Genomic DNA, 26,639 nt, shown 5'->3' with positions numbered 1-26,639 from the left:
ATGTGGGTTTATAATGGAAATGCTGTCAGACACTGCAAGAACAAATCAGTCAATTATATACATAACATGACTGGCTTAAATTTTATTTTCATAGCACTGTTTTTCTGCATAATTCATTCAAATGGTTTCTCCTTATTTCAGTGGGAGTTACATGAACTCTCTGAACTCAATAGTGTACAATGTGCTTTTACTACCGGCATTCCTCATTTCTTGACCACTCATTCCCTATTGCCTCTATGTAGACCTTTCAGATCTCCATGATTTCTTGCCACAGGTGGAATTTCAGTATCCCAAAAAGGGCTTATTTAATAACAAGAAAACTTCAAACAATTTCCAGAAAGGAGGCTTCATAAGTTATTGAACCCCTGAGAAAGCAATAATTTACAACCAGCAAGTTCGTGGGTTGTACACATCTGTGTATTCTGCTTCAGAAAATAAAGGCTGTTACCATAGCAACTGCCACATAGTATGGAACATACGTTACTTGTGAGATTCAGAGCTTCATGTTAAGAAACCTCTCCTCCTGGCTCCTCCATATGTTACATGAATTTGTGCCCTTCTGCAGGGTTTGCATGTGTTTTTCATCAATATCTGTTTTCTTTGCCCCCTTTTGTTCTTATACATGTTTCCTCTTGTTTGTAAAACAAAATTATTGTATCTGTATTTCTGAAAACAAAAGCAAATAATCACCAAGCTTTTAAAGATGATACAAGAATGTAGTCAAGCCCAAAATAACCTTCCAGTCTTGTTACCAAAATTGGAACTTGTTCCCTCAATCTACTGTTCATACCTCTTTATTTCATAAAGTGTATTTGACGCTACTTTAATATTTTAGCTTACTTAGTAGCACAGTTAGGGGGAGAAAAAAAGTACCATAGCAATTTCTTTATAAACACACATCTAAGGCATGGTTTGGGAAATATAGGTAGAATACACTGAAAGCTGCTTATAATTTATCTCATATGGACTTTTCAGGGGTTCGTGATTCTGAATTACGTGTGATATTAATTCTTTTATTACCACTTTTATAATCTATATATCTCTAATTTTCCTAACACCACGGTACCTCAATGCCAAACAAATTCTTATTTGATGCCATTTCCGTGCAAGAACTCTACATATATATCATGAGTATTGGATGTCATTTGCACTTCTGCAAATGTTACTCCTGGGGGAATTCTGCACCAATGAGCAATGCAGAATTTTGCAGACATTAAAGTTGTACATGCAGAATTTCCTTTCCCCCCACAGAAATGGGCTGCAGTGCTGCTAGCCGCCACTAGGGGCCACTGGACTCGGCAGAGCCCAACTCGCACACAGAAGACACTGCTGGGAGGAAGGAGAGGGAGCTAGAGGGCTCCTGGCAGCTGCAGTTCCCAGTGTGCCCTGAGGGAAGGAGATGGTGGTGCACAGGAAACTTTGTGCAAGCCTGGAACCAAGCGTCCTGCTGTTTCTCCTCTGGATCCTTGGACTCTGGGGGGAGAGGATGTGGGTATCTGGGGACGAGGGTGTTTGGGTGTATTGGCTGGGGGGGCCCCCGCAGGTGGGGTTGGGGTGGGGGAAGGTTGTGGGTGTCTGGCCCCTGGCTGGGCTCTGGGGGTGGGGGTGAGAGATGGGGCAGAGAAACTGGAACTTGGTCGCATGGGGGTTTCTTTAACTCTCTACTCCCAGGGGAATTTTTGAGTGTGTCTGTATTGTTACAGACATACTTGCTGCCAGGTATTTTGAAATAAATTAACAAAATAATTGAAATTGGCATGATTATGTAGCATTATTTTGACAAATAAATGTTGCAGAATTTTAAAATACTGTGTGCAGAATTTATAATTTTTGGGGGCACAATGCCCCCAGGAGTAAAATGTATAAACAATAGTGCTATTTGATGGGAGAAGTGGACTGAACACATAAAAAAAATACATTGACACAAGATGTTTTCAGTCTAAGGTATGAGTTGGGTAAAATGTGAAACAAACTCTGAGCACAGATACAACATGAATTGAACAGTGAGAAGGCTATGGTGTTTAAGGAATTGTACAAACATTGGATGGCATATGGTGGATATAACCTTAACTGGAACGCTTCATGGAAAAAGTTTGGCTTTAGCGAATTTTAAAAGAAAAGAAAGGGGGAGCTTGGCCTTCATTAGCTGGAGAGGTCTTCCAGATATATATTGGGTAGAGAAATGGAGAGTGGACAAAGGAAACAGTAAGAAGGGAAGCTTATGTGGACCAACGGAAGTGGGAGGTATATAGTAGGAGATCAGGGCATGGATGAAAACAAGGTAGGTTATGAAGGACTTGGAATGTGAGAAGGAATGTTTATAATTTATTATTTGTGTAATAGGAGCACGTAGAGGCGCCAACTAAGATCAGGGCTGAGTTAATCTAGGTGTTGTGCAGACGCATAGTAAGACACAGTCTCTGCCCCAGTCTGTATAGACAAGACAGACAAAAGGTGAGAAATGAGAGGCACTGACTTCATGCAGAAGAGAAACAAGTACCGTAAATTTATGAGCTGAGGAGCTTTGGATAGAGCTACAGGCAAGAGGAAGATTAACTGGAGTTGGGAAGATAGGAGATGGGTTTGCCAAACAGGAGACAACTAGAGTAGTCAAGATGCAAAATTGTAGGAGTACAGAGGTAATGTCTTGGCAGTAGAGCTGTGAAGGAAGTGACAGATTTTGAAAATGCTGTAAAGAAAATTGAGAGATTACACAGAGTATGACAAACTCTGCTCTCAGATGCCCATACAGCTTTGTTGGCTCCACTGGAGTTTTATGAGTGCAGCCGAGAGCTGAATAAGTCCCAATCTGTGTAGTTTTATTCTCCACAGCAGTGTTTCCCAAACTGGGGACGCCGCTTGTTTAGGGAAAGCCCCTGGTGGGCCGGGCGGTTTGTTTACCTGCCGTGTCCGCAGGTTCGGCCGATCGCAGCTCCCACTGGCCGCGGTTCGCCTCTGCAGGCCAATGGGGGCTGTGGGAAGCGGTGCAGGCCGAGCGATATACCGGAGCGGCGAAGCGTGGCCAGTGGGAGCCGCGATCGGCTGAACCTGCAGAAGCAGCAGGTAAACAAACTGGCTCGGCTCACCAGGGGCTTTCCCTGAACAAGCGGCGTCCCAAGTTTGGGAAACACTGCTCCACAGAGAAAGCCTCCTACCTCTGTAAGCAAAGCTGAAACTCCTTGGAATGAAAATAATTTCAAAAAGACAGCTCTTTGTGCCAAAGATAATAAAGGTCAAACAAGGAATTCTAGAAAATAATGAAGTGTTTACATCGAGTCTCATAGTTTTACAGGCAGAATGATGACATTAAAATACTAGAGAATTTTAATTGGTGAAGAGAAAGAGGAAACCTCTCAGCTCTTGAACTATCATTAAATTCATCCTCTTTCATAGCCCCCACCCTGTTTTCCACCATTTATGACATGACCATTCAGTCACTTCCTCAAATACATGCTGTTGCCAACAGTAATCCTACCTGCTGAGTTTAAAATACAACCTCAGCTTTCCCTCTAATGGAGCTCAGCCAGAGCAAGCAGCACTGGAATGGCTTGGCTGAGGGATGCTCCAATCCTCTGTAATTTTATTCATTCAGATTTATTGATGGGCAGCGCACTTAAGAACAGCCATCTCTTTTGGCACATCACAACCTAGAAACTCTCAGTGATCACTCAGTTGTTGTAGCCTGCAAGCATTAACCCTCTGTGCTTAGCTTACAGTGCTGACTGCCCTGTATGGACATTCTAATTACTTTGGAGGCACTCCATTTTGTAGTGTATGCATAATTAGCTAGTTATTTACGTTTTATTTTAGTTTCTTTCCTATCCAGGGCATTAATGAAATCCCATTGTGACATCACAACCTTCCAGTTGAAGCAGGTCTTCCCTTTAGGGATCAACCACCCTTTTAAATTAATGAGCCTCTTTGCAGAAGCTGCTTCATAATTTTATCAGCAGTGTCTGTAAGGAGATGTGCAAATTGCCCAACTCCTTTCTTAGGGGCTGATCCAAAGCCCATTGAAATCAAAGGAAAGTCTTTTATTGGCTTAATGATCTTTGGATCAGCTTGTGCTTGTATTTTCTTTTTGATGATATAAGAAATCAAAAGGGGGAAAGGAAGCATTAAACCTTCCCACATGAACAGAAATATGTGGGAAGGGGAAGGAGAGATGTGAGAAAGCTGGGTAGCAATGGAGATCATTGAAGTGTAGGATGGGCTGTATGCAAGAAGTGATAGCATCATATTATTATTAACAAACAGGCTATCATTTATTTTTCTGTGAAGAGTCAGAAGAATATAGGAACCAAAATTGCACAGAACTTGGGCTCCCATAAAAAATGAGCTTCTTGTGAGGTATTATTTGGCAAAAACTTGAAAATCTTACTTCTCAACCTCTTTTGTTAGGGAAACTTTGATAGCATTAGCAAAACTTTAAGAGCTCAGTTCTGCCTCTATTCACATCCAGAACACCCTGGATTTTTAAAATGTAATTTGAACAACAACAACAAAAAAATGTTGCTAAGCAGCAACCTCATTCAAATGATCTGAAATAGGTATTCTTACTAAAATTTGTAAAGCATCTCAGGGAACTTGCCAGGTATGCCAGGTGAGAAAAGGAAAGAGAATATGTCCAAAATGCAGCAGAGTATGCATCTACTAGGAGAGAACTGACCTAGACAAGTCAGTTGCTGTGCATGTATTGTTTGAACCAACTTTATTTGAAATTTTGGTTTAATTAAATAAGTTAAAAGTGTCCCTGGTTTCAGTGTGTGTCTTTGGTCAAGGTTTCAGGCATAATAGAAGTCCTGCTTTTCTATAAATAAAAGTGGACAGTTTCTTAAGTGTGGTCTTAAGTATGTGTTTGTTTTCCTTCAAACTCAAGCATGCTTGACTTCAGTTTCCCTCCACATGTTTTATTCAACAAACAGAATGAATGCTATGGAGGTTATGACAAAGCAACTCCCACTCATCAACAGTGAGGCTGGGAGTACAGGAGCATGTTCCTCATTGGTCTCTTTTATCTGAATTCTCCTTAGAGATTCCAGTTCAACAGAGAAAAGGAAAATATTAATGACCAAATTCGAGAGAGAGAGAGAGAGAGTGAGAGTGTGTGTGTGTGTGTGTAAGTCAGGGAGGAGAGTGGGAAGGTTACGTGAGGAAGAGGGGAACCCTGAAGGTGATTATCCTAATTATGCGATCCAGAGCATGCCCTTTTCTCATTTCTCAGGAGCAGCGGCACTCAACCTCGAAAACCTGGAGAATGGTTTCATCACTGGTGATGTTGCAGTAAGTCACAACATTGTGGTGTCTGATGTCCTCTGGCACTAAACTCACTGTTTGTGCTGTAATGTTCACATAATGTTATCATATCCTGATGCCATGTCACGTTGAAAATGTGACTGCCAGGCTGTTGTGTCACAATAGTTTTGTGACTTGACCTCCATTTTGACATTTTGGAAGCTTCTTCCCTTCCAATCCTGAATGCTGGGAGGCAGTGGAAAAGTGTGTCTCATCTATTTCTCTCCTGCCCAATACACCCAATTGGCTGCTCAGAGGGATGGAGAGGGCTCCCAGTGTCTCCACAGTATTTGCTCAGCACTTCCCCATAGCTGTGTCTGTCAGGCAGCATATGGAGGGCGCCTGTGTTCATTTCAGACCTATGGACTCTAGAACAGGCACACGCAGGTCCTTGGAAAGTTGCATGCCACTCTAGAGCCATGGATTTAGTATTACTTTTATTCCTAGTTCAGAGTAGAAACAGCCAGTGATTTTGTTAAGCATCATTGTTGATACGTGCTAATAAGGAAAGTCCCCTTTTCCCCCAGGAATTCAGTTGGGGTTTTTTTGTTGGCAAAACAAAGGTGGCAGCATGTTCACCTCTTTCTGGCAAAATAACATCAAATTTGAACTCTCTTATGTGATTCAATGAAGGAATTGCTATGATCTTAATAAAACATCTTCTACTTATTTAAATGCACCATTCATCTACTCCTGCTCATACTACACACAGTCCCTAGTTTGGAGAAGGATGACTTTCAACTAACACATACATCACCAAAGGAGAAGATCTACCAAAAAAAAAAAAAAGGGGGGGTGGGGGTGGATAATAAAATCCAGAAGAGAGAGCTCTGAAAGAGAATCTAATTTTAGCAGTACAGTGTATTAGAGAAGTGACCAGAGCTCACAGATACTGAGAATGAAACTAGTTAAAATTCTGCTGCTCATCCTCTTTGTACGGCATGGGGATGGGAGGGGGGGAGTTCCTGTATGATTTGACTTGCCAATTCATTTGTAGAAACAATTATAAAATGCAAATATTTATGAATCACTGTATATGTTGTAATCTTATTTTCAAAACAAACATTGCCTTATATTGTAGTTCCTTGATGCTGTGAGTTGAGATTTTCCAACATTTGTCCCATTTCAGGCAATGAGCTGCAGGGGATAAACGCTGCTGCTCAGACAGAGGGGATGTATGGTAACTCCTAGAGCATCATGTGTTTCTGGCAAGCTATTGCCTCCATCTAGCATGTGTTTTTAAAAATGTTCAAATTAGGTTTAAGATGTATAATGATATTTTTCATATTTTAATTGTGACTTAGGCAAATGTTAAGCCAAGCTGTACAAATAATTTTCACAGCAGATGACAACATTCACATTTAAGTCTGGGCATGTAACACGCTGACACAAGGTGCTCTTTGATTTATAAGGCAGGGAAGTTTTCTGTTAGATGTAGCTTGTGTTACTTTTACCCAGCAGTTAAATATATATTGCAGAGTGCTACAGATGGAAGGCATCTCTGCAATTTACTGTACACAAGTCAAGAGTAAAATTATTGAGAGGGGTGGGCCAAAGGAAAGGGAGTCAAATAGGAAGAAATTAATGCGGTTTGGAATCATGGATATCAGAATGTTGAACCACCCGGTGAATCACCTGAGCAAGGTAGAAGGCCTGCTGGTAGGAAGGAGGCAACACTTTACAAAGCTGGCTGGAGTTATGACGTCACCCTTTATTTCAGGCATCAGTCTTTGTGACTACCAAGCTGCTATCAACTCTTGGGGCCCTTCTGGACTATCAGCTGCTCTTAGGTACCCAAATAGCATTGTCCAGAGAATGCCTTTCTCAGTGTTTGCTTACCAGTAAAGTATAACGACTATGGCATTTCCTTTCAGATGTGAACCCAACTTCAATAATCCACATCTTTATCACCTCCATGGCTTTGCAGCTAGTTTGCTGCAATGTGTGCTACTCACAATTGACTGTAGATGCTACACAGTTATTTCAGTTGGTTCAAATGTCAGCAATCTGTTTTTGAGGGAAGAAGGATATTGCAACAAACACACATTATGTCATGGTTTCATGCTGTATTACACTGACTCTATCCATTTCCAAGCACACACTTTGGCCTGGCTCCATGCTTCACTACACTGGTTGTATCTAATTCCAAGCACAGACTGTGTCATTGCTCTGTGCTGTATTATGCTGACTGTATCCAGTGCCAAGCACAAGCTATAGCATTCCTCCATGCTATTCTATGCTGACCTTGTTCAAATCCAAGTATCCATTACAGCAATGCTCTGTGCTGTTCTACGCTAACTGTATCCAATTCCAAGCACACATTACATCAGTGCTCTGTGTCATTCTATGCTGACTGTACCCAATTCCAAGCACATACTACAGAAATGCTCCATGCTATTCTGTGCTGACCGTATCCAATTCCAAGTACACATTACTTCATTGCTCCATGCTGTTCCTTGCTGACTGTATCCAATTCCCAGCACATATTATGTTACTGCTCCATGCTGTTCCACGCTGATTGATTCAATTCATCCACATATTTTGTCATTACTCTGTTCTGTACTTCTCTGACTACCCAGTTCCAAGCACACGTTATGTTATTGCTCCATACTGTTCTATGCTGACCATATCCAAATCCAAATATGCTTTACATCATTGTTCCATGCTGTTGTGTGCTGACTGTATTTCCAGTTCTAAGCTAACATGATGACCTTGTTCCATGCTGTGCTACACTGACGTCATGTGTCTTGGAACTGGATGTAATCATTGCTCTGTGCAGTACTACACTGACTGTATCCAGTTCCAAGCTCACATGATGTCATTGCTGTGCACTACTATGATGACTGTCCTGTTCCAGCACTGCCTCAGGATCCTGACTGTAATCTGTAAAACTCTGGGGTAACCTCTTCCTTCTGCAAGCCAAGACAATTGCTCTCAATGGGAACTGTGGGTGATGGTGTCCAGAGCACCCACCCATCCTCTGACTTACAGGACATCCCGTATGGGGTGCCTAAGTTCCACCAACCGTCTCCAAGAGCTGATAAAAGCATTTTATTAGATAAAAACTGAAGTTCCAGGTATTAATCATGTAAACACTGATGCAGTGACACACGTACAATTTTATACTATGAATAAGGCTCTGTGGGATACTAGCTCTTAAATATTTATTTTTTCCCTTTTTTCATACCAGTGTCCTTTGTTCTCTTGAAATACAGGTGGTCACTTGGTCTCAGGGTGAGATACTTGGGAGCTGTGCAGGATGATCTCAGGGAGGCTCTCAGCTGTGGAATTCCCTATCAGCAGAGACAGGGTAAGACAAAGCATTGCTATCCTTGTGGCTCAATGTTAGACCTATTTCTTCAGCCACATGAGAATGGGAAGAATTAACCAGCCCATGTTTCTCCTAGAAACAAACCTTAAGTATAATTATCACCTAAAGAAGTCGTATAAATAAGGGAAAAGTGCAGAATATGACCACCTGAAACTGAAATGCTGCTGTTCTTCATGTGTATATGAGGGCTGAATACTACAATGATGGGTGCATTAGAAAGGTATAGTGCAGATGGAGAGATAGGTTTGGAATTGCACATCCCACAGGTGGGTTATTGAAAGGACTCTCCTATGGAAGAATAAGAAGGGCTTATGAATTGCAGAATAGGATGCTTTATAGAATATAAAAACTGCAAACCATACTTTTCCTGCATGCTGGGTTTTCAGATTAGAAGGATATTTGCTCCTAATGAAATGCTGCATTCTTAAATGTAGCACCTTGCTCATATTAATCTGAATGTATTTACTGTACTTTACAGTTTTTAAACATGATTTTGATAAAGTCTTGGTGTGCACGGCTCTCTTTTGTGTGTTCTTCTTTTTGTCTGTACTGAGTATTTCTTTCACTATACAATATCTGTGGGATGGACAAAAACTATTATAGTGCCAACTAGTTCTTTTCACTATATTTTTTCTTCTTTTACTAAATCAGACAATTGTTCAGCTCCTTATTTTGCGGTCAAAGTATTGTTCTTATAACAGTTTGTCTTTTATCAGATATTTTGTAAAGAGCATTTTATAGTATATGTATAGGGTCAAATCTGGCTTTTTAAAGTGAAAGCCACTCAAAAAGTTGGCACTAACATATATACCATACAGTTGCAATAATTGAAACACAAGGTCAGTGTGGTATCAGGCTAGGTGTGTGCCTAGGTGTGAATGGAGGTTTGGGTTATGAATAGGAAATAAACATATCTATATGCATAATTTGCTTTATGAGGCGCATTGGATGGTATGTATAGAAATATAGTGCATGAGGCATTTCAAGTAGTATACCCTTATTCTGGGTTTTAGGCACACTGCACCAGCTTTTCCCCAAGTCATGACTCTTCTCACTGCTAAGAGCTCTTATTCATTTAGTACTTGTGGGCTTGACTCTGTTTTTTATACTTTACTTGAAATAACCTAGAAAGATAGTACACAGAATATGGAAAATGAAACCATCATTAATCTACCCCATTGCAGCAAGAGTACAAAGAAATTGTAGTCAAATAGTTTCCCAAATATAAAATTATTTTTGGAACCAATAGAGATTATACATGAGGTTTCTATAGGGGCTTTTTGCAGCAAAAAACAAGTCATAAAAAGCTACATCTTTTGTCAGAGAGATGGTGAGAGCAAGATAGTGTGGGAGAGTCTTATGAGACCCAAAATAGTTTTTCAATGAAACAAGCAAAACATGATTCTGTATCCAAGAACAGTGTAGTGAGTAAAGCCACCATTATCAAGTTATAAAATGAATATCACATTGCAAGATGAGTTCTGCTGTCCTGTTGCCTTGAATATATTTCTTCCAATAAAGGAAAATGTTGAGGCTTCTTGCAGCCAGACTTCCAGGTATGAAAATTTATCAACCCTCCAGCTGGTATATTAAGAACTACTAAGGACCAAAAGGCTGTCTAAGGGTCAAGTACAATGCCCTTAGCCAAAATATGATGAAGAGTTTCCTCCATTCCTAGTGCACTGGCTCACCTTGGTCCCTCCTAGTCTCTGTCTTGGACACATGGTAGTCTAGTCTCCTGCGGGCTGTAATACTTTGGTCTAATTTCAGTTGTTGGTTTTGGTGTGTAGGTGCTGGATGGTGTTGGTGGCCTATGATATATAAGAGATCAGACTAGATGATCTGGCCCTCCCTTCTGGCCTTAAACCCTACAATTCTATGAGTTCTGATGGAGTGTTGCATCCTGTGTGGAAAGCATCATAAAAACATTTAACATTAGTTGCCTTCTTTGCCTTGCTTTAATTGGACAGGTAGAAAGATAAAGAGACGACATTTACCTCCAAATTGATGTGCAGTTCATTTTAAGAGAGAAATTCTCCTCTGTGCAAAAAGCCATCAAAATGGGTGTTGCATAGGCTTTTTGCTAGCTTTGTGTCCGGGGTGAATTTCACTTTATGTATAAATGTGATCTGCTACTGCACTCTTACTATTTTTGTGTGTGTATATGCCTGAACGATTCTCACTCCTGAGCTGGTCACATAGGATCTGGATAAGTCAGGACATGAATTCTTTATCAGATTTGAGTTGTATAATATGTATGCATCTATAACACCAGTATGTAATGCAAGTGTATATATAAAGTCTACATACATATGATATAGAGTTTTTATTAAAATCTATCATTTATATATTTCTATAATGGTAGATCTTTTTCTCAACTGTTTGTGAGCCCCAGGATATGCAATATCTATTCATTTGTGCAGGGCTACACTCTGATGAAACACTGATAAAAATGAAAATGCTGCTAAGAAATGTGGGCCCCCAGGATAGTGGGAAGCAGCCATTTCAGAGTATAATACACTTTTTTATCTAATAAATTGACTTCTCCTTTACCTTTTTTTAAAAAAATAAATCCTCTGTAAAACATCAACAAAGAACATGAAATCTGTGTACACACAGTGCACTGCAGAGAATGCCAAAAGGTAAAACTTTATGTAACTGGGATGGAATATTAAATATTTAAGATGTAGGGAAATAATTCAAAGAAAAGTCCTATTTCATATTATACATACTAAAGTTGTCCACTGTGCTCGACAATGCTCCTTGTTAAAAAAAAACAAAAAAACCCCACAGAAATTCTGCCTTACTTTTAAAATCATAGACATGAGAGACAGGAAAGACCTGTTAGGTCTCCGACATACTGAATCCAGATCTCATGTCTTTGATGGTTACTGGGAGGGTGCTAGCTTTTTCTTGGGATGAGGTCCTTCAAGATATTCCACCACAGAATGAAAACTTCTCCAGCTCTTTAAAAGCTTAGAAAAATCTTTGACACAAATTGTAAGTGAAGTGAGTTAACCATTCTTTGTAATATGGCAATTAAAAATTTAAAAACATTATCAATGCACAATTAATGGTAAAACATTCTATTGCATGGTTTTCACTACTACAGCTGATGCTACAGATCCCCACATAAAGTACTTTTTCAGGATGTAGTCCTGTAGGTGCTGAGTGCCCTCAGCTTCCATAGACACTTATGTTACTTGAGGACAATTGGCATGTTGCAGGATTAAACCTTTAATGTGCAATGTTTTTACTGGGTATGGGAGGAGCTGTGGTATATTGTTTCCATTTACAGTGCATTTGCTGTATTTCTGCTGGGTTAGGTTCTTCACAGTTTAACATTTTGTAGTGTAGATTTTATGGTGTGAATGATGTATGGTTTTCACAATGGGTTCTTCCTACTGAAAAGGATGTTAATAACTGCTAGTGTTTCATTCTTCAGATTTAGCTAGGCTCTTGTTTTCATTGGTCATTTATAGGCTTTAATAAAGGATAACAGAGAATTTTCCTAGTTGTATGATCACAGAGACTAAAAAAGCAGAATTTTACTTGAACTACCTTCAGTTCCATAGCCATCATAATCATTTTTCTGTTTGTTTAGACATTTAAACTTTCCCTCATTCCTACAAGGGCTTTTCTCGTACCCAAGATTGAACAGACAATAACATATTAAAGGTAAATGTTTCTCTTTATAGAAATAACAGTAAATTAGGAGAGTAAAAGGTTTTATTTCTTTGTCATTTTTCAGTGTTTTTTATTTCAAGAGGCAGCCAGTTTTAGATCTTTGTTTTCATCAAGTAGAAAGCAATTTCATTGGTAAATGCTTCTTTTTACTTATAGCAAAAACAGTGGTGCTGGCTGAGCAAAAGTAAATGAATTATTATTACTTATTATTTGTCTTGGAAGAGCAAGAAGTTGATAAGGAAGACTTTCTTTTACTTTACTGCAATATTTTTCTATCAGTTTTGTGGAAAAAAACACTAAATACCAAGGAAATAAATGTTTTTGGCAGAATTTTATGGCAAATAAACAACAGAAAATAATGCTCTCTCCTCATTGGCATCACAAGTGCACTTCTTGGTGAATAGAAAATGCAATGGGTTGAAGTTTGATCCTACTGGGGATAGACCATATGCAAAACGTAAACAATACATGCTGTTTGTAACATGATGGCTGTTACTGCTTGCTGAGAAGTTGGTCTATTTTCAGTTACCTTCGCGTTCCTCTGCTTTTGTCTGATCTGACTACTTTACAAGTATATGTACAAAGTCAAGCTTAAAAATTACAGGTTGTGTAATACAGAAAATGGAACAATCGCCTTTGCTTAGTCAAAATTGTTCTTCTTCAGTCATCATGTGGTACCTTATTTTTTAAAAAAGATGGAGTGTTGAATGATGAGTTCTGGGCTTGTGGTTAATCATTTTCTCCTACAAGAGCAAGGAAACAGAGGACTTTTTATTTCATGTTATTAGCTGGGCTATCACTGGGCTGCTCTGTGATTATAGGTCTTTTCCCTTTGCCTCATCAGTTTATGTCATAATGGAAATAACATGGTAGTGCTGAAGGAAGCAACTAGTCATAGGGATGGGATGGGAATGGTAGTGAAATACTGTAGGAAGAAACTATTCAGACATCCTGCCCCACTTAGCAGATACCTTCTTTATTCTGCTGCACATTAGGGTTGAGGAGGGAACAGAGAGAGAGAGAGAGAGCACTATTATTCCTTTGCAGCACAGCAGTGTATGCACAAGTTTGAATACTGTTAGAAGGAAGACAGTATTTTGTATTAAATATATAACCTGATCCTGCAAACTGTTAGTCACATGAGCAGGCTACCGAAGTCAATGGGACTGCTTGCATGAGTGAACGTGCAAGGTCGTCATTGTCTTATTTTGATTACTTATTATATGTATTTTTGTAGCATTTAAGAGTCCCATTAATGGGCCACGAACCTGCTGGTAGGCACTCTACAAACAAATAATAAAAAGGCAGTCCCTGCCCCAAAGATGCCATCTTTTATTACTGGTATGTCATAAAAACTTCTTCCTCCAAAATGCTATCTTCCTGGTGTAGAAATTGCGGAAGGAATTAAATCTGGGGAAGGTTGCAGGTCTACGGAATACACAGTTTATGCAGGTTTAGGAAGTCCCTTCACCCATGGCACTCTTAAAACATGTTGCAGTGACTACTTTGTCTGGTATCCTGCATTCCAAAAAGAGGGACAACCACAAAGAAGGCCACCCAGACCTACAGCACGGCCTTCACCAGGGTCCCAATTCAAGAAAGTATTTAAAGACATGCTTACGTCCGTTAATGGGTGCTTGTATGAGGATTTAGCCAGCCAGCCAGAGTAAACTAACACTTTAAAATCTAAATCCAAACAAGAGGTTGAGAGGCAGAGACTTACATACTTGAAATGTTTAGTCCTGTGTAGCTCATAATAATTAGGTAATTGCCTTGCCTGGAGCCTGAAAAAATGTGGGTGGAGTGCTTAAGGGTGAAGCCTATATAGCCTGTGAAGTATGAAGGGTAGCCATGTTAGTCTGTATCCAGAAAAACAACAAGGAGTCTGGTGGCACCTTAAAGACTAACAGATTTATTTGGGCATAAGCTTTCATGGGTAAAAAACCCACTTCTTCAGATGCATGGAGTGAAAATTACAGATGCAGGCATTATACTGACACATGAAGAGAAGGGAGTTACCTCACAAGTGGAGAACCAGTGTTGACAGGGCCAATTCAATCAGGGTGGATGTAATCCACTCTCAATTATTGATGACGAGGTGTCAATTGCAGGAGAGGGAAAGTTGTAGGCTTCTAACAGTATTCAGGAGGTTTTAGCTGAGGGCTGTATGTGATGGCCAGTGGTGTTCTGTTGTTTTCCTTGTTGGGCCTGTCTTATAGTAAGTGACTTCTGGGTACTCTTCTCGCTCTGTCAGTCTGTTTCCTCTCTTTTTTACCCACAAAAGCATATTCCCAATAAATCTGTTAGTCTTTAAGGTGCCGCCGGACTCCTTGTTGTTTTTATATAGTCACTATATTCCATTATTAATGTCCTGAGCCAAGTCACAGGTTTGACTCCAGCTGTAGCTGGGTAGTGACTAAAAGTTGTGAGCATTTGTTGGCTGTTTGGTGGCATGTGAGAAAGCTACAAATGATTTTATGAGCAACTCAGGTATGGGGAGTGAGGATCTTTTGGAGAGAGAGGACTAAGAAAAGGATTGGCCTGGCGGAGCTAAATCTCCAGTTCCAGGAAATCATTAAGGCCAAGGGTAGAAGGAAGGAAAGGAACTGGCAAGTCCTTCGAGGAGATGGAAATGAAAAAGAGTTGGCAGAAGCAAGGTAAGGGACTGGTAATTCTTTGGAAGAGCCAGAAGCAGTCTGGTAATAGTTCTAAGATATAGGTTCATATATACGTGCTGGAATTGGGAATGCGGGGGGTGCGGCAGCACCCCTGGCTTGAAGTGGTTTCCATCATATACAGGATTTGCAGTCTGGTCAATGGCCCTCAGGATTCCACTATAAAAATTGTTCCAGCACCACTGGATTCAGAAAATAGGCAATAAACCTGGAATTTAATGGGTCCTGGACTGATTAACACACCCAAGAGACTTCACCTCCTAAATATGTATCTAGCAAAAGCCCTTCAACAAGGGATGATTTTTGAAGCAGTTTTTATAACATATTTGATTCTGAACTGGCAAGAGGTGGAATTAAGACTGTATGTTTATTTTTCCCAACAGTTGCTACAACAATAGATTTGAACTATTAATACAGGTACCAGTTGCTATATGGCTGTGTAAACCATCACTATAGGAATAATCACATACTATTTGTACGGGAATGTAAATATGTTCTAGTGCACACATATTCACTAGCATCTAGTGGTCTGTAAATGGTGGTGTTCTGCTGACTTTTAGGAACTTAGCAGCCTCAAGGGACCAAATGTTGGCAGCAGATTTTTTTTTCTTGTGATTGTGTAGTTGTATAGAAAAGGCTCAGCATGAACATCTATGGGAAGACTAGAGTAATAATAGGGTGCTATGGAAATTCAAGGGAAGGGAGTGGAAAAGAAATGAAAAGTCGGGGGGAGGGGATACCTGGCAGGGGCTTGGGAAAAATAATAATCAAGACTAGTAGTCACCAAGTGGTACTCTTGGGCTGTTTTGAACCTGAAAATCAAAAGAATAAGTTGTCTGGAGATTGACCATTCAAAGAAACTTAAAAGCAGGCAAGAAATATCCCAAACCAACTTGAGATGTGACACAAAAGTGCACTTCATTCATTTATTATCATCTTTAAAGTGTCCAACTGCAAAACACGAGTCAATTCTAAATAGACAGCAAAACAGAGATCTGCCAGTCCAAATACACATTATCAAAGCAGTTTGCTAGCAGCACAATACAAAATCTCCAGGCTTTTTGCAAGTTTTTAAAGAACAGGTATCAAGTACTCCTGGATAGTTGCCTAAATTGCCATTTGCATTGTATCTTTTGGTGCTAAACTCCTCTGACTGATTTGAACAATTCCTTGTAGTTCCTCAAACTGACCTTTTGCCTTCTGGATCACCTGATACAGACGTATTATAGAACCAAAATCTTGTTTTCCTCCACCTCATTTTAATTATTCCCTAGTTTTTCATCAGTGTCTCAAAAAGAGAGAAGAGTTTGAGGTGAAATGGTCGGGTGTCTTCACACCTTCTCACCTCTCACTTTTACTATTTGGATGTTTCTCACAGGACTGAATTTACAAAGGTATGGCTAATGAGGCCTCCCCATCTGTTGATCACATCGTGTCCCTCTCTTTTACCCTTCACCTTTTATAGCTTTGCCATTTCCATGCTGAAACCTCTTTTGCAGAAAGAAAAGGAGTATTTGTTAGTCTCTAAGGTGCCACAAGAACTCATTTTCTTTTTGCGGATGCAGACTAACATGGCTGCTACTCTGAAACCGCTCTTTTGCAGAGAGGCTCTGAATTCTCTTCCCATTAACTGGTGCTCCAGTATTTACCTACCTCTGAACATCCTGACTTAAATCTCAGCAGTCCTGTTGCTCTAATGTGGTACGTTTGTGTTTGATTTTCTTGCTTTTAATAGAGACAGATCTGATTGCATATAATGTGGAAACTCTAACACAAGTGAACTAGAGGTAGGTCAAACTAAACCCTGGATCAGAACACGCTGGAGCTTTGGGAGTGTTCCATAGTTAAACCTTGATCTGGATTTTGCAAATGAGCCCATCTTTATGATGGGCAAAATGAAAACCGTAGATCCAAACTACTGAGAACATTCCCTTGTTCAAAATTCAGATCTGTTCCAGACAACTGGAAAAGGGCAAATATAGTGCCAATCTATAAAAAGGGAAATAAGGACAACCTGGGGAATTACAGATCAGTCAGCTTAATTTCTGTACCCGGAAAGATAATGGAGCAAATAATTAAGCAATCAATTTGCAAACATCTAGAAGATAATAAGGTGATAAGTAACAGTCAGCATGGATTTGTCAAGAACAAACTCTGTCAAACCAACCTGAAAGCTTTCTTTGACAGCAAGCTTCATGGATGGGGGGAAGTGGTAGACCTGGTATATCTTGACTTTAGTAAGGCTTTTGATACTGTCTCTCATGACCTTCTCATAAACAATCTAGGGAAATTCAACCTAGATGGAGCTACTATAACGTGGGTGCACAACTGGTTGGAAAACTGTTCCCAGAGAGTATTTATCAGTGGTTCACAGTCATGCTAGACGGCGTAACAGGTGGGGTCTGGCAGGTATCAGTTCTGGGTCCTGTTCTGTTCAATATCTTCATCAATGTTTTAGATCAGGGTGGGCAAACTACGGCCTGCAGGCTGGATGCAGCCCATCAGGGCTTTGGATCCGGCCCGAGGGATTGCCACCACCCGTGGCACCATGGGGCTAAGGCAGGCTCTCAGAAGCGGCCAGCACCATATCCCTGTGGCCCCTGGGAGAGGGGGTGCAGAGGGCTCTGCGTGCTGCCCTCGCCTGCAGGCACCGCCCCCCGCAGCTCCCATTGGCCGAGAATGGGGAACTTCAGCCAATGGGAGCTTCAGGGGAGGTACCCGCAGGTGAAGGCAGAGCGCGGAGCCCTCTGCGCCTGGGAGCCACAGGGACACGGTGCTGCTTCAGGGAGTGGCGCGGGGCCAGGGCACGCAGGCAGGGAGCCTGCCTGAGCCCCGCTTTGTGCCACTGGCACCCTGGAGCCGCTTGAGGTAAGCGGTGCCGGGCTGGAGCCTGCACTCCAAACCCCTCCTGCACCCCGCACCCCAACCCTCTGCCCCAGCCCTAGCCCTATATTCATGGCCCTGCATGCAATTTCCCCACCCAGATGTGGCCCTCGGGCCAAAAGTTTGCCCACCCTGATTTAGATAATGGTAGAGAGATTACTCTTATAAGGTTTGTGGATTACACCAAGCTGGGAGGGGTTGCAAGTGCTTTGGAGGATAGGATTAAAATTCAAAATGTTCTGGACAACCTGGAGAAAGCCAGTCCACCGCTTGTTCAGAGAAAGGCCCTGGCAGGCTGGACCGGTTTGTTTACCTGCCTTGTCAGCAGGTTTGGCCGATCGCGGCTCCCACTGGCTGCGGTTCGCTGCTCCAGGCCAATGGGGGCTGCGGGAAGGGCGGCCAGCATGTCCCTTGGCCCACGCCGCTTCCCGCAGCCCCCGTTGGCCTGGAGCGGCGAACCGTGGCCAGTGGGAGCCGTGATTGGCCTGCGGATGCGGCAGGTAAACAAACCGGTCCGGCCTGCCAGGGGCTTTCCCTGAACAAGCGGTGGACTGGCTTTGAGAACCACTGGTCTAGATAATACTTTGTCCTGCCATGAATGGAGGGGACTGGACTAGATCACCTCTTGAGGTCCCTTTCAGTCCAGTGATTCTATGTTTTCACTTGAGCCTGTCTCGAAAAGAAGCAGATTAGCACCACTGGTTTCCGTGGGAGATGAACTGACATATCTCTGAGTACAAAATTTGACCCACTGAGTACATTTGTTGGAATTATCAAACAGTTGCACATTCAAACAAATGCTCTGAGTGTGCTTTTTATTTGAATGTTCTCACACTAATATAGGAGTGTTTATGCATTTATTTGAATGTATAATCCTTGAAATTAAGTCCAGCTGTGTTTATTTCAAATGTGTGATGCTCCAGATATAGCTTTGCTTCTGTATGCCTATATCTGAGCATTGCTTGTGTACGTCTACATCCAAGCATTGCTTCTCAGTGCATTGTTAAAAAGTTAATAGAGTAGAGCATACACCATCTTCAGATGTGCATAACTTTATTTTTAATCAATATTTATTTTAAAATCTCCAAGCACCACTCTTAAGGGAGGAATAAAGTCCATGCCATGTTTGAAGTGTAAGAAAAGTTTTTTTGGTTATTGAAGTGTAACCCTCTGGTCAGTGTTTATGTGTCCCCCTCTGTGTTTATTCCACAGAGGATTTGAGTGTCATACACCCTCTAACAACAGCCCCTGGTTCTTCAGCATTGCTCTCACAATAGAAGCAATAATACCCTTAAAATTTATGGTCAGATTCCCATACTGGTAAAGAAGAAATATAAATCCAGAAAACACTGACTGAGCTTGCGCTAAAAAGTTAATCACTAACTCTTAGGAGAGTTTGGCTCGCATACAGGCAGGTTTTGTTGCTGAAAACATAGGTGCCGTCTACACTAGGACAGTGTTAAACAAAGTTCCCACCATTTGTAACAGTGGTTCAGTTCCAACAGTGTTAACAACACAGGGATCTGATCACAGACAGGGAGCCCTAGCTATCACAATTTTAAGGACCGTGTCATCTTACCCTGCATTGGCATCTGGAGGCCCAGTGTTAACATCTGTGGTCAATTTTTGAAAAATGCCCCTAATATAGGCAGGGCCATATAGTGTGGAAGTTCTTACACTTGGAAAATAGAATCCTATCTGGAGTGGTATCTTTCATTCTTACATTTGTACAACACTGTCCATCCCAAAGGCACCCTTATCATTTTACAAACCATAGCTCTGATCCTGCCAGGGCTCTGCTTGGACAGACACTTGTGCCTATGTGGAGTTCCATTGATTTCAGTGCAGGTGCAAATGTCTGCTTCTGCATTACATTTTGCAGGATCCTGGCCTATATATATATATATGAATTATTTCACCAACAGCATCCATGAAATGCAGCCACTTCTAGAGGTGTTGCAGTTTAGCTTTATAGAAAAACTACACAACAGTTCAGGTGGGAAGTAAAGAAGAATACCATATCCAACTGAAACCACGAGAGGAAGTAAGGAAGTCAGGATATAAATGCCCAGATTGGTGGTCAGGACACCGAAGTGTAATATCCCTATTCTTGGAAAAAAAAATCCAACGAGATCTTTAATAGACACAAATGTTGAGGACTCAGATATTGTTGTTCTTCCAGAAGATACCAGGTCTAGTGCAGAGTGAGACCTGCCTTGGGTATTGTTTCCAGTAGTGATGGCAGGTCTACACCTAAACATTAGACTGACCTGTTAAATTTTTTTTTTGATGTCCTGTGTGATCTAGTTAGGTTGACCTAACCCCCTACTAGATACAGCTAGGGCCATGGAAGAATTCTTCTGGCTACTGCCTTTTGGAAGGTGGATTAACTACACTGACAGAAAAGCCCTTCCCTCAGTGTACATTATGGTGCTACAGTGTCACTGTAGCCGCTGTGGTATAGACATAGCCTCAGAGGGAGGAATGTCTGCTACAGTAATGCATCACCAATATCATTTCTTTGCAATGCAGTTTTTAGGGTGCACATAAGATTTGATAATTAACCTTAAAGGGTTTTCTCAACCACTCTTGTTGCTTTTCCATCTCCGTTCACCAGCTGTGCTCTGCCAGTTGTTAAGCACTCCATACATGTGGTTACTATTCTGAGGATTTAGAGGCTTGAGCTCATCTATTTCTCTTTGTTTATGATAAAGAGGAAATGTAGCCCTAGATAAAAAAGGCAGACTGGCTGAGTACCTGGGAAAGTGCAAAGTATAATGATTTCCTAGAACTAAAACCTTTTCGTGTTTTCAAATGGAAAGCAGTACATCATTTCCTAATACAATAAGCATAAGATTTTTCACAGGTTTTAGAAAACACACACATGGCTTGTGTACCAGAATTAAATAGTAGTGCAGGATTTTGATCAGTGACAGATGGTTGGGCTGCTCCAGCACAGCTGGCCTTACATGATATAACACCTTGAGCAAGCCTCAGTTCTGCACCTATCCCATGATTTTTATTTCAATCCTTGAAAAATTTCCTTTGGTATCTCTGCTTAAATGTGCTTAATCAGAGAATAGAAGTCGGCTAGTAGATGGAGTAAAGGATACAGATTTGACATTCATGATGTATTTTAAAAGCATGCGAAGTTTCCAAGTGGGGTGGGACTACATGTAGGTATAGGAATGAGCTTCTGCAGAAGTAGAGAGCTAACACTGATGCTTCTCTCATAATGTAGTATATAACTCAAAGGACGGGTTTGCTTTCAATATGGTCCATAAAAGGAAGCCTGGGAGTAAAGCTGATACAAGTGTGAAGACACAAACAATGTAGATATGTCATGTTTTAATGACACATTAGAAACAAGAGGGTGACCAAGGACGGGGCAGGCCCATTACTCAATGAGGGAGCAAAGACAATAACAGAAAATGTGGAAATGGCGGAAGCGCTCTTTGACTTTTTTTGTTTCAGTTTTCACCCAAAAGGCTAGTAGCAATTGCACGTCTAACATAGTGAGCGCCAGTGAAAATGAGGTAGGATTTGAGCCTAAAATAAGGAAAGAACAAGTTAAAAATTACTTAGATACATTAGAGGTCTTCAAGTCAAAAGGGCCTGATGAAATACATCCTCAAATACTCAAGTAGCTGACTGTGCAGATATCTGAGCCATTAGCGATTATCTTCAAAAACTCATGGAAGATGTGGGAGATTCCAGAGTACTGGAAGAGGGCAAATATAGTGCCAATCTATAAAAGGGGAATAAGGCAACCCAGGGATTTACAGACCAGTATCTGAACCTGGAAAGATAATGGAGCAAATAATCAAGAAATAAATTTTCAAATATCTAGTAGATAATAAAGTGATAAGTAAGGCTGCAAGTCTGTCATGGAGGTCACAGATTATGTGACTTTCTGGGACCTCTTTGACTTCTGCAGCCAGCAGGTGCGACTGACCCCAGAGCTGACCAAGCAGCTCTGGTGGCCCTGGGGCTATGTGCACTGCCCCCACCGAGCCGCAGCAGCGGTCCCTGGCTGCCCCTCCACCTCCAGCAGCAGCTGCAGGAGTCCCGGACCACCCCTTGCCAGCAGCGGCGGAGAAGGTTCTGGGCTGCCCCTTGCTAGCAGCAGCAGCAGTAGTCCCAGGCTGCCCTCCCACCCCGAGCACCAGCGGGCATTCAGGAGCCTTCCCCCCGAGCACTAGTGGGTGCCCTGGAGCCTCCCCCAGCACCAGTGGGCACCCCAGAGGTCTCCCCCAGAACCAGCAGGTGTCCCGGAGGCCCTCCCCCAGTACCAGCAGGTGCCCCAGAGCCCCCAGCACCAGTGGGCGCCCAAGAGTCCCTCTGAGCACCAGCATGTACACCAGCGGGTGCCCCTGAGGCCCCTCCCCAGCACCAGCGGGTGCCCCCAGGCCTCCCCGCCACGAGTACCAGCAGGTTCCACGGAGCCCGCAGCACCAGTGGGCACCCCAGAGCCCCCTGTCCAGAGCAGCAGATCTGCCCCTGGAGCCTCCCAGAGCACCCAGATTTACTCAGGGGTATTTAGTACAGGTCATGGACAGGTCACAGGCCGTGAATTTTTGTTTATTGCTTGTGACCTGTCCATGACTTTTACTAAAAATGACTAAATCGTAGCCTTAGTGATAAGTGATAGTCAACATGGATTTGTCAAGAAGAAATCATGTCAGACCAATCTAATAGCTTTCTTTGACAGGGTAACAAAGGGATGGGGGGGAAGCCGTAGATGTGGTATATCTTGACTTTAGTAAGCTTGTGATACTGTCTCTCATGACCTTCTCATAAAAAAACTGGGGAAATGCAACCTAGATGGAGCTACTATAAGGTGGGTAATAACTGGTTGAAAAATAGTTCCCAGAGAATAGTTATCAGTGGTTCACAATCAACCTGGAGGAGCATATTTAGTGGGGTCCCGCAGGGATTGGTCCTGGTTCTGTTCAATGTCTTCATCAATGATTCAGATAATAGCATAGAGAGTAAATGTATACAGTTTGTGGACACTACCAAGCTGGAAGGGGTTGCAAGTGCTTTGGAGTATAGGATTAAAACTCAAAATGATCTAGATAAACTGGAGAAGTAAATAGGATGAAATTCAATAAGGACAAATGCAAAGTACTCCACTTAAGAAGGAACAACCAATTTCACACATACAAAATGGGAAATGATTGCCTAGGAAGGAGTACTGCAGAAAGGGATCTGGGAGTTATAGTGGATCACAAGCTAAATATGGGTCAACAGTAGCACACTGTTGCAAAAAAAAGCAAACATCATTCTGGGATGTATCAGCAGGAGTCTTGTGAGCATGACACAAGAAGTAATTCTTCCACTCTACTCCATGCTGATTAAGCCTCAACTGGAGAATTGTGTCCAGTTCTGAGTGCCACATTTTAGGAAAGATGTGGACAAATTGGAGAAAGTCCAGACGAGAGCAACAAAAATTATTAAAGGTCTAGAAAACATGACCTATGAGGGAAGATTGAAAAAATTGGGTTTGTTTAGTCTGGAGAAGAGAAGACTGAGGGAGGACGTGAGAACAGTTTTCAAGTACATAAAATGTTACAAGGAGGAGAAGGAAAAATTGTTCTCCTTAACCTCCAAGGATAGGACAAGAAGCAATGGGCTTAAATTGCAGCAAGGGAGGTTTAGGCTGGATATTAGGAAAAACTTCCTGTCAGGTTAGGTGAGCACAAATTGCCTAGGGAGGTTGTGGAATCTCCGTCATTGGAGGTGTTTAAGAACAAGTTACAAAAACACCTTTTATGAATGGGCTAGTTATTACTTAGTCCTACCTTGAGTGCAGGGGACTGAACTGGATGATCTGCTGAGGTCGCTTTCAGCTCTACACATGTAATATTCTATGATCTGAAGCATGGTCATGCAGTGTAACATCTAACAGTGGTACTGGCACAGCCAGGTTTCATATTATCCTGTCTTCATATAGCTTACCAATAGAAGTATATTGTGTCTCTAAAGTGATTCCCAAAGTATGATTTTAAGAAACTTGTGCAGCTCAGGTGAGGACAAACTGCTGGTTGAAAATCAGGGCAGGGAATGTTTCATTGACCCAAAGATAGAAGCTGATGTTGTGACTGTTCATAGATGTCTGTTTCTGGGGAAAGATTGAGAGAAGTTCAGTTAGATAAGAAACTGACTGGATCCCTGAAATATTCCCTGTGAACATTTTGGATGGTGAGAATCAAAACAAGTCATTTTTTTTAAGTCATCCTGTTTTTCCACATCAGGAATGAACAAATTGTTTGAAGAGGTCCAACCTATAAGCGAGTGGGTGTAGTTACACCACGAGTGTTAAAGATGGATTTGATAAAAATGTATTCTTCTTCCCCTCAGGGACTGAAGGTTGTCTGCAAGGGCACAGAGATGTATTTACTGGCTGGGAATGAATTCAGCATTTAGGGAATTTGATCTGTCTTGTGACATATGCCATTCCTGGACAAATGACCCATCCAAAGAAACAGTTCATCTGCCAAGGAACTTCACAGATTAGCAGCAATGACTGAATGAGTGTGCAACCGGTACACAAGCTAAGTACTGGCAAAAACTTGAGTTTTCATGAGAGACACAAGCAGAAGGTGGGCACAGTTTAAGCGAAAACATAAATTATGAGAACTGGACTAGTTTAGAGAAAGCCTAATAATATGAAGAGTGAAGAATCTTCATATTATTAGGTAAATGACCAAGTTATGATGAACAGTTAAACAAGCTGCTCATTTAAAAGACTGTGTGTGAGCTGAGAAGTACACAGAAGGTGCTTTGGTTTTGCTTTTCTTCACTGATGGTTTGCTATCAAATAACGTTCTGGATTGTATTGTAACAGTGGGATTTTCAAAAGCATTTAATGTTGGTTTAACTTTGTGTCCACTGAAATAATGGTAAAACTTCCATGGATTTCAATGGCGTAGTGTTAGGTCAATATTGAGTGTTTTGAGAATCCCATCCTAAGTGACTTCAGAGCAGTTATTAAAGTAAAAAATTAAGTGAAAAAGAGCTACTGCAAAGCAATAGGGTCTCTGGAAATAGGAGAGTACCATTTCCTTTGGAGGACAAGGGTGTGGCAATATGGGTTACAATACTTTTGGTGGTGGTGTGTAGGCCTCTTGCTTTGGTGCAGGTTTTACTACACTTAGCGCTTTTATGACTAATCTAGCCACTTAAAAGTTCAGGCTGATTTTGTCATTACACAGTTCACCCAGAGTTACACCATTTACTTCTCCTGAACTGCCTGGGCAGTTAGGAATCCAAATCAATAGGACTTCTCCCATCTTAGGTTGCCCCCCTAACAGCATCTATCAACTGTCAGCCTCCCACCTCCACTAACCTTCCCCTACAGTGAAAAGTATCACAGTGATATACTTAACCAAAAGGGATTTTATTAACAAACCACTCAATAGGTTTAATACAATAAAGGCATGAAGGCTGAACCCAAACCCCAAAACAAGAGTATGCAACAAGTATATACAGACCATAAACACAATACTGTATCTGTGCAGGAACCAAGGTGAGCACACTGGCCCAACCAAGAACCCTGAACTCTTGACCAGGAACCATCGCCAGGAACCCAGAGCCACTGCTCATGAACTCGCCGTCAGGAACACCTCTGCCAAGGACAGGATCAGGAATGATGGTAGGTCACACTGGTCTTCTGTCTTCTCCTTCTGTGACCTTCTTCAGTACTAACAGAGCGACCCCTGCTTTCCCCGAGTCCTATAGTACTAACCAGCTAGCCCTGCTTTCCCCGATGAGACTAGGGTTGCCAATTTTGGTTGGACGTATTCCTGGAGATTTAATCACATGACATAATCTTTCATTAAAAATTAATCTTTAATACCCGGAGGCTCCAGGCCAATCCTGGAAGGTTGGCAACCCTAGCTGACACATAAACACAGGCTGCCACTAGCATATAGATTTTCACACTGATTACCTGTCCTTTCCCACTCTTTCTAGTTATTGGGCAGACTTGCCAGCAGTATCCACTCAGATTACAATATCCGTTACTTACACAACCACCTAAAGAATTTCAAACACCAACAAAGCTGTGACTGTCAAATCAGGGACAAGTACTTGGAAAAAGGGCACCAAATTGGAACAAAGGGACAACAAGTAGCCTGTCCAAAATGGAGAACAGAGGAGGGTGAGAATAACTAAAATGGTCATTCACTGCTTACAGTGCTGTGTAATATTAAACACCAGAACATTTTAACTGCAGGCAATTTTTACTCTCCAAGAAGTTTATTCTCAATCCCAATTTGGTTGTGGGTGTGGTCCCTCATATGTATCCACCAATTACTCATGGCACTGCGATTGTTACTGGTCATTACTTCTACCTAAGCAATTATCTTTGATTGGGTAAAGAGGGGGCTCTTTAAATAAAGTGGCCCAATGGGAGCTGCCCTTGCAGCTAGGATTATGGAAGCTTTATGTGTGATGTGTATGAGCAGGGGATCCATGTAGTTCCTTGCAAGGAGGCTGGTTTGGATTCTCAGCCAATTTGGAGGAGCAGTTCTGGCCCAATGCCATGTAGAGGAGGAGGTGGCAGGATGTGTGTGTGTGTATTTCTTGTAGAGTTTGTAGAAGTCACACAGGAAAAGAGACATTGTTTTTTAAAGTAGTAGATTCCTGCAGAAGTGGAGTCCAGTTGAAGAGACACAGGCTATGTCTACAGTACGAAATTAGGTCGAATTTATAGAAGTTGGTTTTGTAGAAAGTGTTTTTATACAGTTGATTGTGTGTGTCCC

The 26,639-nt window shown here is 41.6% G+C and overlaps 1 long non-coding RNA gene across 2 annotated transcripts in view; it reads left to right on the top strand.

Moving 5' to 3' along the window:
- Window positions 1-26,639, top strand: part of LOC311524865 — a 134,869-nt gene that overhangs the window by 37,515 nt on the left and 70,715 nt on the right. Inside the window, exons 1-5 of one of the 2 annotated variants that reach the window (XR_014712632.1) lie at window positions 1,280-1,488; window positions 5,225-5,283; window positions 8,511-8,605; window positions 12,231-12,304; window positions 24,235-25,528. This is a non-coding gene — a long non-coding RNA (uncharacterized lncRNA). Of the gene's footprint in view, window positions 1-1,279; window positions 1,489-5,224; window positions 5,284-8,510; window positions 8,606-12,230; window positions 12,305-24,234; window positions 25,529-26,639 lie in introns of those variants that run through there. The other variant, XR_014712631.1, reaches the window with a different exon arrangement.

The sequence above is a fragment of the Lepidochelys olivacea genome (genome assembly GCF_965140295.1).
Source record: "Lepidochelys olivacea isolate rLepOli2 genome assembly, chromosome: 8".
Taxonomy (NCBI): domain Eukaryota; kingdom Metazoa; phylum Chordata; order Testudines; family Cheloniidae; genus Lepidochelys; species Lepidochelys olivacea.
The sequence above is the reverse complement of the archived record's forward strand: the minus strand, read 5'-3'. Positions and strand labels throughout refer to the sequence as shown.